Source organism: Camellia sinensis, chromosome 3 (assembly GCF_055761805.1).
Source record: "Camellia sinensis isolate YWXY chromosome 3, ASM5576180v1, whole genome shotgun sequence".
NCBI classification, from domain to species: Eukaryota; Viridiplantae; Streptophyta; class Magnoliopsida; order Ericales; family Theaceae; genus Camellia; species Camellia sinensis.
This window is the reverse complement of record NC_138963.1, coordinates 126,301,700-126,320,377: the sequence shown is the minus strand read 5'-3', so window position 1 is coordinate 126,320,377 and position 18,678 is coordinate 126,301,700. Positions and strand designations below refer to the sequence as shown.

General features: G+C 34.5%; 1 protein-coding gene across 4 annotated transcripts in view; it reads right to left on the bottom strand.

Moving 5' to 3' along the window:
• LCBK1 (long-chain base (LCB) kinase 1) overlaps positions 1 to 16,967 on the bottom strand; it is a 55,415-nt gene extending 38,448 nt beyond the window's left edge. The window contains exons 1-2 of one of the 4 annotated variants that reach the window (XM_082920695.1): positions 16,477 to 16,934; positions 16,215 to 16,238 (exon numbers count right to left, since the gene is read on the bottom strand). The gene's annotated coding sequence lies outside the window, so the exon portion shown is untranslated. Of the gene's footprint in view, positions 1 to 4,943; positions 7,907 to 16,210; positions 16,239 to 16,476 lie in introns of those variants that run through there. The other 3 variants (XM_082920694.1, XM_082920693.1, XM_082920696.1) reach the window with 3 other exon arrangements.
• Between the last annotated feature and the right edge of the window lie 1,711 nt (positions 16,968 to 18,678).

Sequence of the window (18,678 nt, the reverse complement as noted above, 5' to 3'; positions counted from 1 at the left end):
CACTCCAATTGTTGGCACACTGCTTCTCTGTTGATGGCATCATCACATCAGTGTTGTTCTGAAGCTTAGTAAGTGTTCTGTCGCAAGTCGAGGTAGGGCTTCGTCCAATGTCATCCAGGGTCGTAATAACCCTAAGCCCTAATCCATCAGCATTAACCCTAGATCCTAACCATACACCCAACCCAACCCCTGACCCACATATGTAAACCAACCCATCTTACTAAAGCCCACCAAACCCCACATCAACCAGTGGTGACCCCAAGTCTCCTTGCAAACTCACTTAAACCAGCCCTTTAATTAAGCCAATACCAGTATACCAAACCCAACCCGGTCTAGTAACAAAACAAATCCAGCCCCGTCAATAGGACAGCACCAAAGTCAACCAGTCCAAAACTTTAGCTCATATCCATATGAATCCCAACCATCCTTTAACCCACTGTTTTACAAATTCTAGGCGCATTAAGGCACCAAGGTCTCCTAGAGCCTAAGCATGAAACACCCAAAGCGAGGCACAAGTTGTAGATGATAGCCAAAATTTTAATTTAAACAAAGTTTTTAACATAAGCAAATATTTTTTGAATTTCACAAATCATACAACATTCAATATTCCAAAAACCATAAAAATAACATTCAACTTTGCGAAAAATTCTCAAAAAATAACATTTAACCTTCTAACAACCACAAACTAATATCCAACAAAATTCATAAAAAAAACATCACTCATATCAAATAAAAATCAATATTTCTCTTGTTCATCCACCCATTGTCCATTACACAATATCCATACTTTACCCAAAACTATTTGCCTGCCTACATCAATTTATTGATGTAAATGATAACTCAGTGGTTTAAATTTTAAAAAGGGAACAACTACCCAATAGCTTCAATCATTAACCCAAAACTGTCATAATTCACTATATTGAAAGGAATCCCAAAGGCATATCTTTCTTGCAATCCAAAACTTTTGCTCAATGAGTAGGACTTTTTTGGATATGTGTTTGCATTTTATATTAAAAGGGTTGTGATTCCTTATGGCTACACACAAAAAGAATAAGGTTGAAGCAAAAATTCAAATGAATCACGCTTGAGCCTAAGGCGCACACCTCAAGCACCTCAGATGCTACGTTATACGGACTCTCTGATTTGTGAGAGGTACCCATGTTGACATGACAAAACACAGATACATGTGTAGAATACGGCCAAGATACGGCTAGATACAAACGGATACGGCTGAAACTCAGAGATGGAGAGAGAGAGAGAGAGCTGAAACTCACCTTTGCAAAGCAAGTCACGTGGCGAAGCAAGATCAAAATGCGAACCATAGTCGCAAGCTCGACCGAATCAAAGGAGATCATTGCCAAGTCGATTCCACCCAGAAAATGATCCTAGGGCTTCGATTCCCCTTTGGTCTCGGTCTCGCTCTCTCTCTCTCTCTCTCTCTCTCTCTCTCTCTCTCTTCTAATTTTCGTCTTCTCCTCCTTGTTCTCTGTGCTCTTCTTTTAAATTAGATTTATATTATATAATATAAATTATATTAATATGATAATATATAATATTATTTCATATTACAAAATATCATTCAGCCAAAAAAATATTGTATTGTATAATATAATATATCATAAATAATATAATTTTTATTCCTAAAATAAAAATAATTTATTTTATCATACATAATATAATTTATTTTATGCATAAAATAATTTCTATTTGTTATTTTTTTTAATAAATCTGTTATTCCTTAGCGTTTTTTAACTCATCTTCATATAATAAATATATTTTAAAAATAACTATTTAACGTATCCCCGTACCCGTATCCAAATTTGGATCCGTATCCACATATTCTCAATTTTTAATTTTAAAGTATTTGACCCCCAGATACGCACCCGCACCTGCACCCGCACCCGATACCCGAGTTCGTGTAACGTAGCTCAGATGAGCATTTCCTATAGCACCACGCCTCAAAGTGTCTGAGGCGCCTCAAGTGTGCCTCACACCTAAGCATGCGCTTAGGCATGCCTTCTAACCTTTAAAAACTCCAACCCAACACGCCACCACTCACAACAAACCAGCCCAGCCCAAACCAGCAACCCTCCAAACAACTAACCCAAACATCCAAAATAAAAAATAAAAAATCTATTACCCAGCTCAAAAGCCAATCCAAGAAAAAAAAAATTCTTCTGCCTCATTAGCCATATTCACCAACGTAGAGATATACTCAAAATATGATGTCTAACATCAAAATGTAGGACTTAGGGCCTCCTTGGCAGAGACACGATCAACTTTGGATAAGACAAAATCAACTTTGGATAAATTGATGACCCTTATTTTAGGAAATATTTAGAACTTCCTCATAGCGTTAGTAAGGGGATGTGTGGAACCTATGGACCAAGCAAAAACTTTGGAAATCCAAGAAGTCGTTCCTACGCAAAGAATGATCTTACCAAAAGAATAGTCCCTTAAATCTACAAATGAACTCAACTTGTCGGATCCTATTGATGCTCCACTAAATAATTACTTGGTCAAATTCAAAGAAATTGATTTGATTGGTGTTGAAAATTTCCTTTGTGTGTTTTAGTCCAAGTATAGTGGATCTTGTTAACACCTTGAGCACCAGGAGTAGTTGACAACAAAGCAAGCTGCATATTCAAAGTATTTGATTTTTGGACATAGACAAGTTCGACACTTAAAGGAAAACTCAAGAATGAGTTCTTTTTCACAATTGGAATAATGATGCGGAACGTTTGTGCACCACAAAGTTCTTATAATTTTGTCTTTAATATTTATTATGTAATTTATTTGGGAGACGCTATTCCCACTCCACTCAGCTCCAAACACACTCCTTTCTTTGTCTTTATTATACATAGTTATATTAATACCCTTAGAATTTTGATTTTTTCAGAGAGTGCATTTTGTGTTGGGGGGGAGGGGGAGATTAGCTTTCCTTGGCTTGGTATGAACCCACATCTTTCCGTTTCGGCTAGTCTTCAATCCTAATCCCATCTAAGCTAAGCTCCGTAGACACAAGGGCCAATCCCCCTAGAATAGAAAGGGGAGGACGAACGCGAAAGCAAAAGAACTTGGGGAGATACAAGCACTAGACTGTACAGCCTCAAGAGAGAGCATCCGCATCATCTAACTAATCTAATCTACTAGCTAGCAATAAATCAAGATTTGTGCAGAAAAGAAAAGAGGGCGGCCCCTCTTCTTCTCATCATATTAAAGGGGCACAGCTCTGTATGAGGCTCATACTACAGAGCAAGTGAAGAAACCAAGGCGACTCCTGCTTCATCTCAATGTCAAGTGTTGTTGGCAATCTGTTATTTAAGCATAAAAGCCGAATCCATTCTTGGACACCTTGAGTAATTCCACATTAGGAACGATTGTGTCATACGTTTCTTGCCTGTAAACAATGTCAGCATCCCAAGTATAATTCCGTGTAGAGTTGAAAACTAGTATAGGGGGGCAATATAAATAGAGAGTAGATAACAAAAACAGGAGCTTCCAACGGTGGATCTGCAATATAGGAATATACATAAACTGTAGCTCAAAAGGGCTTATCTCCCCACTTCCCTCCATTCCCCTGGCACACACCTACATAAGACAAATGACAGGGAGTCCACTCAGGATACGATAAAGGTATGAAAAAGGTCACCTTGAGGCCTTGGTGAACCTACAAGGAAGTTTGAATACTACATTCTCCACTCGAAAAAGAAACACTCGTAGCGGAAACAACCACTCAGACCCAAACTCCTCACTTAGGGGAAGATCTCAAGTGTCTATTCCTTTCATGGAATCAAGCTCGCGGAATCGGAATAATCAAAGTGAAGCTTCAAGTGCAACACCTCTACCTAACCCTATAGTAGAATCTCCACCTGGAGGCTATGATAAAGACGCGGAATATAGTTGAGGTAGGATAATATCGTGAAAAGTGCCTTATTGAGCAAGGATTTAATAATCTGAAGATAGAATGTGGTCAACCACAGCCTGAGTAAGAACTAAGGGACAATGCCCCTAACCTAAGTGGGCCTACCAGCAAAGCAACTAGTACTTGATCAGAAGGGGGGCGGTTTGGTTTCATTCAACGCCCTCGCAACAGGAAGAGGCAGTTGTCATTTGAAAGAAAAGGCCCTTTGTCAACCTGCTGGAGGAAATTTTCTATTCTGGAATTACAGACAAGGAACTCCATTCTGTTGAATCTACTAGATAGAATAGAACCCGTATTTTTTCATGCTCAAAAGAAAAGTTTGATCTTGACTTAGGATGAACGCTAGCTATATGCTTAACACATGCAAGTCAAACGTTGTTTTCAGGAGCTAGGCAGAAGGAAGAAAAACCTACACCAAGGTATTAACGTAACTATGTATAATAAAGACAAAGAAATGAGTGTATTTGGAGCAAAGTGGAGTGAGAATAGCAGCTCCCATTTATTTTAGTGTTTTATTCTTACTTATAGTTTCTTTAAGAGTTTTATTATGGTTAGGAGTTTAATTAATAGTTGTTTTCCTTTGGCAAAGAGTTCAATTAATATTTATTTTCCTATTCTTCCCTGTTTTAAATTAGGGTTTCTAGCCTACAAGTATTAGATTTCTACATTGTAATAGTTAGCGTTGAGAATATCATTGAGTGATTAAGGTTGTGGCCCTCTTTTTCTTTTCTCTCTTCTTCTCTCCTTTCTCTTCTCTTTTCTTAAGGCGTTCTACATCAAGGTCGTAGCAACCAATTTGACATTCTTCATTTTGAACATTTTAGCAAGAGTTTTTAATAAAAACACATTCTTCCTTTTGATAAATTCCAATGCCCAATAAGTAATGCAAGAGTCCCAAATCACTTATTTTGTATTTTTCCTTAATCTCCTCTTAAAATCTTCTCTTATTTTTTTTGTAACTACCAATAAACATCAAATCATCAACATAAAAGAGAAATATTAAAAATAGCAGTCTTACCTTGTCTCTTGGTGTACACAGTTGGCTCACTTTTGCTCCTTCAAAAACATTTGCCATTGAAGTGAGCATCAATCGCAACATACCATGCCCGAGGTGTTTGTTTTAGCTCATACAAGGCCTTTTTCAAACTTGTACAACAAAACCTTGATGTTGTTCAACGTATATTTCTTACTCGAAGACACCACTCAAGAATGCCTATTTCATATCAAGTTGGTACAAAAACTAACCCTTTTGAGACACCAGGGCAATAAAAGCTCTAATTTTGTCAAGTCAAGCCACCGCTGAAAATGTTTCTTGAAAATCAATTTTGGGTTGTTGAGAATACCCTTTAGTGACAAGTCTTGCTTTGTTATTTTGAATGGAGTCATCCGAGTTGAGTTTTGTTTTGAAAATTCAAAACACACCAATTACTTCTCATTCGGCCTCTCCACCAACTCCCAGGTCTTGTTCTTCTCAATCATGTATATTTCTTCTTCCACAGCTTTCTTTCATGCTTCTCTAATTGCATCTTCAAAGCTCTTCAGTTCGACAACATAAAATTGCAACTTGCATACACATTACCATCTTCATTTTGTTGGAGTTAAAGATGATTGTGAACTAGCATTTCTCATTTTTCTGGGAGTTTAACTTGGAGATGTGAATTTTGACCTTGAAAGAGCAGTTAAAGATGATTGTAAACTAGCAATAGGAGACACTTGTTGAAGAACGACGAGCATTACCATCTTCATTTTGTTGATTTTCCCATTCTTCATTAAAAGTAATGACTTGATTTGAACTCTCTTTTCATTCCAATCCCAAGAAGCTTTCTATTAAAGAGGACATCTTTACAAATAATCACTTCAGTCTTTATAAAATTAAAGGGTCTATAGCCCTTTTATTTTGAGCTACAATAACCCACACGGATGCATTTTTCACAGCTTCATCAAGCTTGTGCCTTTTTTTGGGACATGTGCATAACAAATGCAACCAAATACATTCAAGTGATTTACGAATGGCTTTCTTCCACCCCAAGCCTCAAATGGAGTTTGTTTTTCTACTGCTTTTGTAGGGCATCTATTCATCAAATTAACTGCCTTATACCCAGCTTCACCCCAAAAATTCTTAGGTAGCCCCTTCTTATGTAGCATGGATTTTTCCATTTCCTCTATGGCTCTATTCTTCCTCTCCACCACTCCATTCTATTGTGGAGTGTGCCTAACTGTTAAGTGCCTCTCCATGCCAATATCTTCACAAAATTTCTCAAATTCATTGGAGTAGTACTCTCCACGCCTATCACACTTGCATACTTTCATAAGGTGTCCACTTTGCCTTTCAACAAGTTTTAAGAATTGTTTTAAAATACAATATACATTACTTTTTCATCTCATGAAATACACACAAGTCATTCTTGTAAAATTATTCACAAAAAGTACTTGTTACTGCCATGAGTAGGTGTTTCCATCAGCCCGCACACATCAAGCTCCAATGGTGCTTTAGCTCTCCATTTTGGACTGTTGATGGTACTTTCCAAATGCACAAGCTTCACAAACTTGTTTCACTTCTTCAATAGTTGGTGACCCATACACCATGCTCTTTTGTTGTAAATTCTTCAAATTTTGGGAATTCAAGTGTCCAAATCTTCCAAGCCAAGTTTGTGACTCATCATCAACCACATCCATCTTCAAAGCCACATTTTTTTAATATCAAAGAGTGAGTGCAAAGCCACTATTTTGCTCTATCTTCATTTTTGCCACAAGTTGACATCTTGCCCTGTCATCATAGATCTTGCAAGAGTCTTCGAAGTGAACAAAGTACCCATACTCTACAAGTTGTCCAACACTCAACAAATTTTGCTCTAAGTTAGAAACTAGCAGAACAATTAGGATATAGTTTGTTCACTCTCTTTTTCTTTTTCATAAATAGCAATAGTACCCTTTCCCTTTAATTGGACTAAGACACCATTTCCCATCTTTACTTGAAAATTTTTACAATCACCAATCTCTACAAAAATGCTTTTATCTCCAATCATGTGATTATTACACCCACTAATCAAGAAATCATATATCATTATTTTGCTTTCATGCCGTTTGACAAGCATAAAACAAATTCCCTTCATATTCTTGCTCTTCGGAGAAACCAGTTTGTTGATTTTTTTTTTTTTAATTGGCAATCATTTTTGGCATGCCCGAACTTCTTACAATTGTGACATTGCAACTTCCCCCGAATGAACAATGTATGTCAACATGAGTCATGACTACTTTGCTTGCCACAACGTTTCTGAGTAAACTTTTCATTTCCTCTTCTTTCAAAATTATTTCTTCCTCTTCCATGTCTTTAATCTCCAGAAGATTACCCTTTTTGGATTGATCATAGCATGAGATTTATTTTTCGTGGGTTTTAGAAATTGAACTTATAAATGAAAGACACTTTCAATTGACTTTTCGGATTGCCTACTAACCTTTGCTCACACGATCAACATAACCTATAAGCCATTTAGTTGTCGCCTAAGGCCTCAAATTTTTAAGTTATTTGTCTAAATGAAGCCCCCCCAAAAAATTCGAAGTCCAATAAAAAATAAAATAGTCAAAAGGCACAACAAACAAAAAAAATACCCATCCATGTCCAAAGGCTACTAAAAAAAAAACCTTCATTATCCAAAGAGCCCACTTTTCGAAAGGACTTGGATTTTTAAGTAATTTTTCTAACAGCCATGCTACAAACCCAGAAATATTACCCCGTATTTACAATATGATGTTCAAATTCATTCTACACATGGACTCCACAAAACATTCACTCAATCTACACCACACGTGCATTCTGGGCAAAATCTGGTACTCAGATTCTGGGTTCACAGACTAATTCTTTGTCTAAACACCTAGCAATAAATAAGACCTCTTTGTCTAAAGCCCAACTAAAAAATTTCTTAGTCAAAAGGAATAACAAAAAGAAAGCCCTCCTTGTCCAAAGGCCAATAAAATAAAAAAGCCCTTCCTCATCCAAAGGCCCCACTTTTCAAAAGAGAAGACCTCATATTTTTAAGCCTCTTTGTTCAAAGTTCAATAAAAAATTGTTGTCCAGAGGCTAATAAAAAAATTCCCTGTCCAAAGACCTCCAATAGCGAAGTTTGTGAAAAACAAATCCTCCTTATCCAAAGGCCCTCAATAGTAAAGGCTTAAAAAAATCCTCCTTGTCAAATGGCTCTGAATAGTAAGGGCTATGAATAACACTGAATTTTAATTACAAAAATAGAATCGAAAAGTGATTTTACATTAAGCAGTTTATAATGTAAAATAATTTTAAAATATATTTAGATACAAAAAAAAGGTCTCCTGTTCAAATTTCGCATTAGGCCTTGTTAAACGTTAGACCACATCTTTTTACTAATGTTTTAATTGAATTCATCAATTCTTCAACACTAAAAGTGATAATATATTTAGTTTCTAAAATTACCGCAACAATAGGATTATATTTTTCCCGATAAACTAACTAAAACTTTTCATCAACTCTTTGACTGGTAATATTATCTCAATAAATTTTCAATTGATTTGCGACTTCCACGAAGGAGACGTGTCATGTCAGACACGACACTTTGTGAATACTCCTAAAAGTGTGTTGAATGCTTTTTCAATGTCTTAAAAAAAATTTAAATCCATAATATCGGATACTTTACCAACACTTCTTGAACCCTCCAAACATGACTTATATGATGAATCTCTTTCTCCTTTTTTTTTTTTTTTTTGGATAAACCTATATGATGGATCTCTTCGTTGTAATAATGTTGTACATTTTTCAAAATGCAACTTTTGCGCTCTAAATATGTTTGAAAGATTTATAAGATGAATTGATCATGCATCTCAATGTTTTACAATTGTTTTACATTATTCAAAATGCAATTGTTATATGAACGATATTTTGATGTTTTAGTTATGGAATAAATGACTTTTAATTTTAATTAGTATTATGTTGCTTTTTTTATTACCTTTGAACAAACTATTCGTATATTTCACAAATAATAAATTTATAAATATATAACTTTTTAACTTTTCCCTAGCGTATCATGTCATGCATCTTTTGAAAATCGTCGTGTCAATTATTCAAATCATGTCGCATGTTCGTGCATATGCTATTTAGTTCATAAGTGTAGGCAAATAATCTTTCAAAAATACCATCTTCATTTTCAAATTTTCAAAATCTCTGCCCAAGAATTGAAGTTTGATGGTTCTTACCTTCAATTCTCCTCTATAATCCGTTGAATTATATCATATGCCTCCTTTACTTTTGTTGGATTAATAATTTTTGGAAAGATTCTATCAGTAACCCCTTCATGAATCAATGAGAGCTCTTGCATCCTTCTTACTATGCTCTTTCAATTGTTACTTTAGGGTATTTGAAAAAGCATTATCATCTTCAAGTTTTTCAAACCCATTCTAAATAATCCCAAAGATCCAATGAAATAAATATGGTTCTCATCTTTGCATCCTAGAAATCAAAGTTCTCTCCATCAAACAGGGAAAATTAAGGTGGTTGTGCTCCCATAATTTGGCTGCTAGAACTCACCATGGTCATCAGGGTTTGTTCTCCCATCACAAATCTTTACACCCAACTTGTTCTTGACCCAACCGAGATTTGAAACCACTTATGTTCGCTTTAGATACAACAATCTTTGAGTCTTTAGAGCAGAATATCGTAAAGAAATAGAAACGGGCAGATTTCTGGAGCAAAAGCAATGGACAAATTTGGGGCAAACAGGGGCTGTGGTATCTTCCTTGTTCTAGACTTCTCCATTACAAACAAATATCCATGCAAGTGTTAAAAGCCTAATAATAAAGCAAATGATATGAAGCACTTTATGACATGCTTGCAATGGCCTTATTCTGATAAGTAAGCAAATATTCAATGCCATTTAGAACACATCCAGATTCCTAATACCTAACTACCATTCTTAAGAGGCAGGCACACCACCTTCCAATCAATAAGACGATGCTTCAATTCGTTCCCCAATCCCCACCACAAAAAACCCCTTGGAAGCTTTTCAAATCTCCACCACATATTTAGGGATAGTAAACAACGACATAAACCATGTGGGCACACTAGACAAAGTTCTTTTGACAAATGTCACTAGCAATGACCTTAAGAGAGCTTCAATACATGGGTGTGCTCAGTGCTCACTAATAGCTTTTGGTAATATTACCTGGGATCAAGGTTTTAAAAAGCAGCCGCAACCGTTACGTAACGGTTCTGGTGGTTACCGCCATCCGTTACGGCTGCTTTTGCAGTGTCATTGAGATTCACAGATGTGTTGGCCGTAGCGGCTGTCGTAGCGGTCGTAACGGTGCCGTAACAGCCGTAACGGCTTGTTACGCACCGTTACGTAACGATTCCAAACTATTTCTTTCGAAAAAACACAAAAAAAAAGCTGAAAATGGGGGAAGAGAGATAGAGAGAAGAGGGAAGATAAAGAGAGAAAATGGAGGAGCAAGAGATAAAATGAGAAGAGGGAAAATGAAGAACATGTTATTGATTTATTGAAGCTGTAAGACCTATGCTATTCAACTGCTATCACTAAACCATTTTGTTTGTGTGTGTCTATCTATATATTGTTTGAAAATAATAATAATACTAATAAGTATGATCATTATCTATTTGGCTTGGTTAAAATATGTATATATATATATATATATTTAGGCTCTTATTTATTCTCTTACTTTTGTCATTGTTTATTTTATATATAATAGTTAGTGATTGATTTTTTGTATAATATAAAGTTATTAATTATTAAAATAAAATGTAAAAAACTCAGTTTATAGTGATTTAAAAATATGAAATATATTAGATCATACTTAAAAATTTACCAAAATTGATCAATATTTATTTTTAACCTAATAAATATGATAATGGAAAAAAAATATGCATATCAGTAAGTTTTTTTCAAATTGTGCGAAAAATAAAAAAATTCACGGTTCTGGTTACCGCAACCGTTACACTACGGCCTTTACACCCCGCAACCGCAACCGCAACCATGTCACTGCCACCGCCACCGTTACAGCGACCGCAACCGCTTTTCAGAACCTTGCCTGGGATCCAAATCAAAAATTATAGAAACAATTCCCCTCTGAAAGAAGAAAACTTTATTGGAAAAGGAGAATGTTACAAAGAGTTTAATAACTAAGAGGGAAAAGAAAAGTACACTATTAGTAACTAAGCAGCTAATAATCCAATTCAGGCAGCCCATAAGACTTCAGGTGGCCCAAAATGACACTAAGCCTGGTTTGGGAACAGGCTATTTTAGTAACTTTTTGGCTTTTTACGAAAAGATGTGCAGAAAAGTAGAGAGGTGATGTGACAAGTTTTAGTTGGCTTTTTGGCTTTTTGGCTAAAATAGCCACTCCCCAAACGAGGCCTTAGTGCTGAAACAATGAAGTGATCTACAGGATAAGGCAGGATGCCTAATCCCAATGATTAAACAACGTGGAAGTCTGACCAATTATTGACAGAATTGAGCCATCTACAAAGATTTTCAGATTCTCAAGACATTCTATTGAATGGAATCCATCCAAACATCCATGATACCACATTTTTAATTACAATTTTATATTTTATGCCCAGTTGAGTAACTAGTAAATAGCATAAAAACTAATTTTATTAAGGAAAAAAACAACAAAACTCAGCAGATAGAAGCACTAGAGTTTATGGTTGCTTCACTCAGAAGTAATAATTTCTCAATGGAATATGCTATATCAGAAGGAATTAAACACTATAGCAACTCTAAGCAGAATACAAACCCCAAACCGCACCAACATAAGACTTCTGAAAGCAAATAATGTCCAACATATAGAGCACTCTAATATCCTATAGTGGTTCAAATTGGAAGACCCAATACTAAACAAAACAGCCCCAGTACAGAAAATTACTAAAATATCCTATACTAAATGGTAATGTAATTGTTATGAACTCGTTTCTCTTCCAATGTAGGACAGACTAGGAAGCCAAGAATCAAATTACAATTGATCTGTAGACTGTAGTGGGTTTATTTATGGAAATGTTCTAATAGATAAAAGAAAGTTTCTAGGATTTTCAGATGGAAAAAGAATTAGAATTATCTTGAGTCCAAAGGTGTCGATTGCTGGATTTGCAAAAAGATAGTTGCTGGAAATTTTGTACAGCAGCTTTCATGGTATTTTGGTGCCAATTAAAGGGCCAAAAAGGTGGGGGGAAAGGATTAGGGATGGTTTGGACTTGACTAGAGAGGGTTTTGTGCCTACACTCCAACTAGGACTAAGACATCAAAATAGTAGACTCCACAAATTTGCCTACTAATAGTATGCTAATATACTGTAACTCATCCAGCAAAAGTAAAATTTACCAAAATAGCTTTCACACTTTAGACATAAAAAACATAAATAAAAGCAACCAACAAGAATCTAACTCCAAATAGACATTATTTAAGACTCTAAAGACTACCATGGATACTTTCTTTAGACCAAAAAGGCTTCTTAATCATTTTTTTAAAAAGTAAACCATTTATTAAAGAGGCACCAAAGGGGCATAACTTGTATACCAAAAAAAAAACCTGTGTCATTCGTACATCAAAAACCTATACAAAGTCCTCTGCAAAATCCAAAAAATTTTGGTTCAATGACGGATTACTCACCCCCGAAAACCAGCTAAAAAATGACAAAAATCTACTCTTTAACCTAAAATTAAGTTCTCCCTTCCCATTGAAAGCAATGTTTTAAAAACTTAACCAGACCAGCCAATTCTACGAGTCTAGGTTCCAGTCTGGATAAACCACCCAAACCGTTTTCGATAGAAAACCATTGTATTTTTAAAAAACCGGTGTGAACCATAGTTGAAGTAGCTACCCATTTAAATTGGTAGTCATTCAGCACACTTGGCCAATTTTTGACCCATATTTTTTTTTCCCCCTAACAGCTAGGGCTCAATCCTCATTCAACATTCACCTTGCAGATTCCTAAGACAGAGCGCTCAAACTTGAAGACAACGTTCTCTATTCTCCTTCAATCCTTCTCCAACAAGTGGCTCTCAGTCAGCAAGTCAACAGCCTCCAGGTACCCTTTTGGCTCCTCCTCCTACCCATCCGGCCACCCCCGACACGACCAGCACCCAACATCGACACTCCTCGCCATCACCGTCTCCTCCTATTTCCCTTACCTACTCATCTCCACCCCATGCCAGCACACAAATATATTGTTGAGAATTATTACAATTTACATGAACTAGGTCTGTAGTCATAGATTTGTAAGCATTTCATATTTGTTGTGAGTTGTTCCTTCAGAAGAATTCCCAGGAACTAAAACCTTATTATTTGTTGACCATCGTGGTCGTGACGGATTTTTGGGAGGTGCAGGTGGGCTAGTGATTGAGGACAGTCCACAAATTTTGAGGTCTCATTGGATTGGAGCATAACGAGTTACACAAATTGCATATGTGATCGAAGTTTCAAAAAGAAAATTAGGGCCTATCTTATGCACTTTTCAAAGTTTCCATTTTAGTTTTTGAGTTTTCAGAGATGAAAACAATGGAATGTTTGCTTTCATTTACTATTTCAAATATAATGATTATGTGTATTGTACAGTTGTCTAATTGATATGGTTTGAGGATTTATTTAGCAGCTCTATTTAGCTTACACTACCTTCAAGAAATTCCATTATTGTGGTGAGATTATTTGCTTTGGATTTTTAAATTTTGATTTTGTGTATTTATGTTTTTTTTGTTTTAGACATAAAGAAAAACATTAGAAGAAATATTTAAGAAATTTAGGTTCCATTAATACTTCATTTTTTTATTCACGTATAATTTTAATATATCTATGATGTAATTATAACATCACGGTTCAATTTCGATTGACCCAACAATTCAATTAGTGAACCTTGACCTGGTCACTTTTCTAATTTGCTTAACAGTCCGGGTTTCATTACCTTGATAAAAAGTTCTATTTTGTTCTCCCCACACAAACACCAATGCCAAAGCTATCAAACACCAAACGTTTCTCCTACTTCACCACACTAAATCTCCTCTCCATGAACAAAGAAGCTCCCCCACTTTAAAAGGGAACACCCACTCTGCAGCAAACATAAGAAAGGAGCATACGATAAATATAGTGCCACCTCACAATGAATAAGAAGATGGCTCATGGACTCTCCATCATGCTTACACGTAAAACATCAATTAACATGAACTTGCCTCCTAATCAAATTTTACCAGTGGTAAGGATCTTACCATGAACTACACACCACACAAAACTCCACCTTAGATGGGACCTTTGTGCCTCCACACTCCTTTCCAAGCAAAAAGAAGTCTTCTATGACCTGCTACTAGAGCCTCATAAAAAGACTAACCTTTAACTCTTTAAATTTGGACCTCATCTATTGAATAGCATACCTCCATCACTAATGCAAGGAATGACATACCTCAAGAAGGTCAATTGATTCCCCTATCTCCCTTTCATACTGAAAAGCTTCAATGTCATGCATTTCTGAAGTTACCCAACCTTAATTGAAACATGATTGACTAAACCCCTCTTGTTCATTTATTCATATTAGGTTGTACACATGTCCCCCTTTGTTTTATCAACTTGTAAATTTCTCAATAATTCTTATCAACTCTCCCAATGTTATATTTTTCAAATATGTGCTTGGATCAATAAGAAATCTACAAATACACCCTCGATCAAAAATAAAATTGCAAACAAAGGAACTCAACATGCTCAAACTAATTTTAAAGGTTTTCATGTCAAACACCTTACATCTATGCCCACTCTTTCCATCCATGTTCAAATCTACAAATCATATATGTTGACTAAATGAAGGGCTGAGTGAGCATGCACATGATAGTCATGGGACTTCTCCGCAAAGTGTGTCATTGGGCGTTGGTTGATTTAGGTGCCTTCTTCACCTCATTTTAGAGGGCTTCCATTCTTTTTCATTTCTAGATACTAGAAAGTAGTTTGTGACATATATGGTTTTTCTAGCTTTTTTGTTTTGATGTAATGGTCATTGGCTCTTCTTGGAGTGGACTCCTTGTCCTCTCTTTGTAGTTTTGCTTTTGCTTCCTTATAAAATAAATTTCTTTCATTGATGATAAAAAAATAAAAATGGCATTTTTTCTCAAAGCTTCAAGGAACAACCCCTTCAATGCAAGCGAACAATTGGCAAGCAACTATTATTAAAGTTGACTACACCCTTCAAGTAGGCTTAACTTCCCGAATTGAATAACGTCGAGAAAAGATAAGTGATTCTATTGAGCACAGTCACACATCACCCTTTTATTTTGAGGCATGATGAAGTTTCTCTGGATCTTCGAACACTTGAGAGACACTTCTGCATCGCTTAGAGACACACGTATAAAATATTCCAAGTTTGAAGAAAATAACTAGAGAAACAATGGTAAAAATAAAAACAATGCAAATTTATACCTATTTATTTTTGGAATTCTAAAGCTCAAATCTTTTAATTTTGTTTATGAATAGAGCTTTCTAAATACATATTGCAAAATTTTGATTCACACTTAATTTTTAATATGTACAAAAAAAAAAATGCCATATTTGTGTATTCATATAAAATATATTTGTTTGTGGTCATGTCGTGTCTTGATTTCTTAAAGATTGTCATGTTGACATGGTCATATCGTATTGCATCTATGTCATGTGTCTGTATCAGTGCTGTTTAGTTTAGTGCTGCTTAGTTTGGTGTGCAGTCCTCATATTGTGAACGACCACATTGCATATAGAGTGAGATCTAACCACTCTAGATCACCATCTGATCTATCTTTTCATTCAAGTCTCCTTATTTTTATTTTTTTTACCTACATGGCCTTTTTGGGAATCAACCATGTCTTCAGCCAATTTCAACAAATCAGTTGTGGCTCAAGCCTCTTTTCATAACTGTAACTTCTAGAAACCGAACGGGTTTCATGAAAAATGATGCATTGCCATAAAAGTGAATTATGCACCTTATAGCGGGCTGAAATTTATGTTCTATTCATCTTGCTAGAGGGAAATGTTTCTCAAAACACTCCAATAACACGAATATAACCTAGGGCTGCACTAAAATAATTATTTTTTTTAAACACAAGTAGCCCATGTACTTTTGTAGGGTAAACACAATATGTTATACTGGATGTAGGCAATATATAACATGTGAATTGGATGATAACTAAATGTATAAAAGTGGGTTTAGTTCTTGAAACATTAATGGTTATTATTTGGTAATTTTTGACAGTATTATTAGAAAGTGAAGGCGTGACATGAGAAGCATTAATCACAATACCTACTTGATGACTTGGAAATGTAATGATCTTCTCGAAATCCATAGAGGATTGTGAATCAAACAAAGGAATCAGATTAAGTTTTGCGATTATCATATCATTTCGGAGGTAGAAATGCAAAATGTTAAATATAAGAAAAAGTAAGAGAAGATTCAGACAAGAAGCAAGAAGAGACAGCAACTAGTTGTTTCAATTAGAACAAAGCAAGAGCAGTAAGGTTTAGAGAATAAAGAAAATGGGAAAATGAAAGGGGAAAAGGCCCAATTACCTGAAACAGAGCTAGATGATGATGAGAAATAGGGGTGGGAAGATGAAGAAACCAAAGCGGCTCAGATCTTCAATAAAGAAAACAAAACCAAAGGTGAATTTGACAGCTTAAAAGACGTGGTTGGCGAGCTGAGGAAGTAGATCGAGCAATATCAGCATCGGCGGTGGTGGGTGGTGGTGGTGGATGGTGGTTGGTGGGTGGCGATGTGGCAGAGAGAGTATAGGTTTGGATTGAGATGGTGGCAGGCAGCTGTGGAAGGGGGCGATGATGGCGATGGCGATGGCGATGGCGTTAAAATCAGATGTTGTTTGGAGATGCAAAATTCAAATTCAATTCCACCTCGGCGGAGCGGCTAGCAAAGTCCTTTTTTCTTTGGCCACTCTCCTCCTCTTTCTTTCTCCTCGTCTCTTCTACCTCTGTGTCTCGCGAGCCCTCTTTGATCGATCTTATGTTCTGACAGGAAGAAAACTGACAATTAAAATAGAGAAAAAGTATAATATTTGTACCTTTTTATTTTTTGTATTTTAATATTTTTAATAAATTTTTTTAATATTTTTTTAATTTTTAAATATACTTAAAAAGTATAATATTTGTAAAAAAAAAATTAAAAATTCATTACATATCAAAAGAAAAATACGAAAATTTAATACATTTTTTATTTTTTTGTATTTTTGTGTATTTATTAATTTTTTAAAATATTTTTCACAAATAATTTACTATTTAGATAAATTTAAGTAAGGTACATTTAAAAAAGTAAAAAATAAATTTAAGTAAGGTACATTTAAAAAAGTAAAAAAAATATTTAAAATTTTAAAAATATTCATTAAAAACAAAAAAATTATGAAAAACAAAAAATTGAATTTTCAAAAAACTAAAATTTAAAAAACTGAAACCAAACATATTGAATAATACTAATCGCATATTTTGAAATATTATTTTAAAACTATTTTTTTTAGAGGATTTAAAAAATTTGAAAATTTGTTTAGTTGTATATTTTTAAAATAGTTTTAAAATTTTTGAATTTTAAATGATTTTTTATTTATTTTATTTTTATTTTTATTTTTTTTTTGTAAGAAGAATATGAGAGAAAAAATAATTGAGAATGAGAGAGGAAAGAGAAAAAGTGATTGATTAATGTGTAGTACAGACAAAAGTGATTTTGAATTTTTTTTTAAAAAAAATTTCAACCAAACATATTTTTGAAATTTATTCTCTAAAAATATGTTTTGAGAAACAAACAAACATGGAGTTTTTTTTTTTCTTTTGAATATTTAAAAAAAAAACAAATTAAAGAATTGACCAACTTTTAAAACTATTTGGGAACCTGACCTACTTTTGAAATCGCATTATGAACATACAATTTCAACTTGAAATCACATATTCAAAATGCGATTTCAGGTAGACATGGATCGCGACGCGCTGATGTGGCAGGTTGAAATCGCATGTTGAAAATGCTATTTCAAGTTGACATGGCTTTTGTTACAATGACATGGTAAATGCAATTTCAACATACTCGTAATTCGAGAGTAAAGTTGCGCAATTACAAAACTCATTTTGAAAATGTCATTTGAAATTCAAATTCAGTAATTCCTTGGCAATTGAAATTCCTTTCACTTCAACCTTTTTTAACATACATAACCAAACTATTCATATTATTTTAGTATATATAAATTTTTATTCATGTCAAATCATCACTCCTTGTATATATATATATATTTTTTTTCTCTCCTCCTTCTTCCTACATATTAAAGTGAATTTTAATAAAAGATAAGGACTCCCTTGACGTAATATAGTAAACGTTATAATTTTAATATAATTACATTGAGTTCCCTTATTTTAATTTGTATAATACTTAAATTTCATGAATAAATTTTTTAGTTATATGGATGAAAAAATAATATTGTCATCCTTTTTAAACAAAATTGTATATTTTACGTTATTTATTTTGTGCTTACACAATATTTGCTTTAGTTTCGGTTTATTTAACCTTATTAAAAGGAAGATTAGCGTAATTATATGAAAAATGTGAGGCATAATATATATTTTTTACATTTTAGAGGAGGTCAATGTAATTTACTCCAAAAGATAATAATTATACAACATAAGATTTTTATTGACGAACCACATAGTGGTATGGTACAAATTCAAACTCTAATGCATTGTTGGTTAATTCAACAACTTAATACCTATGTTAATAGGTAG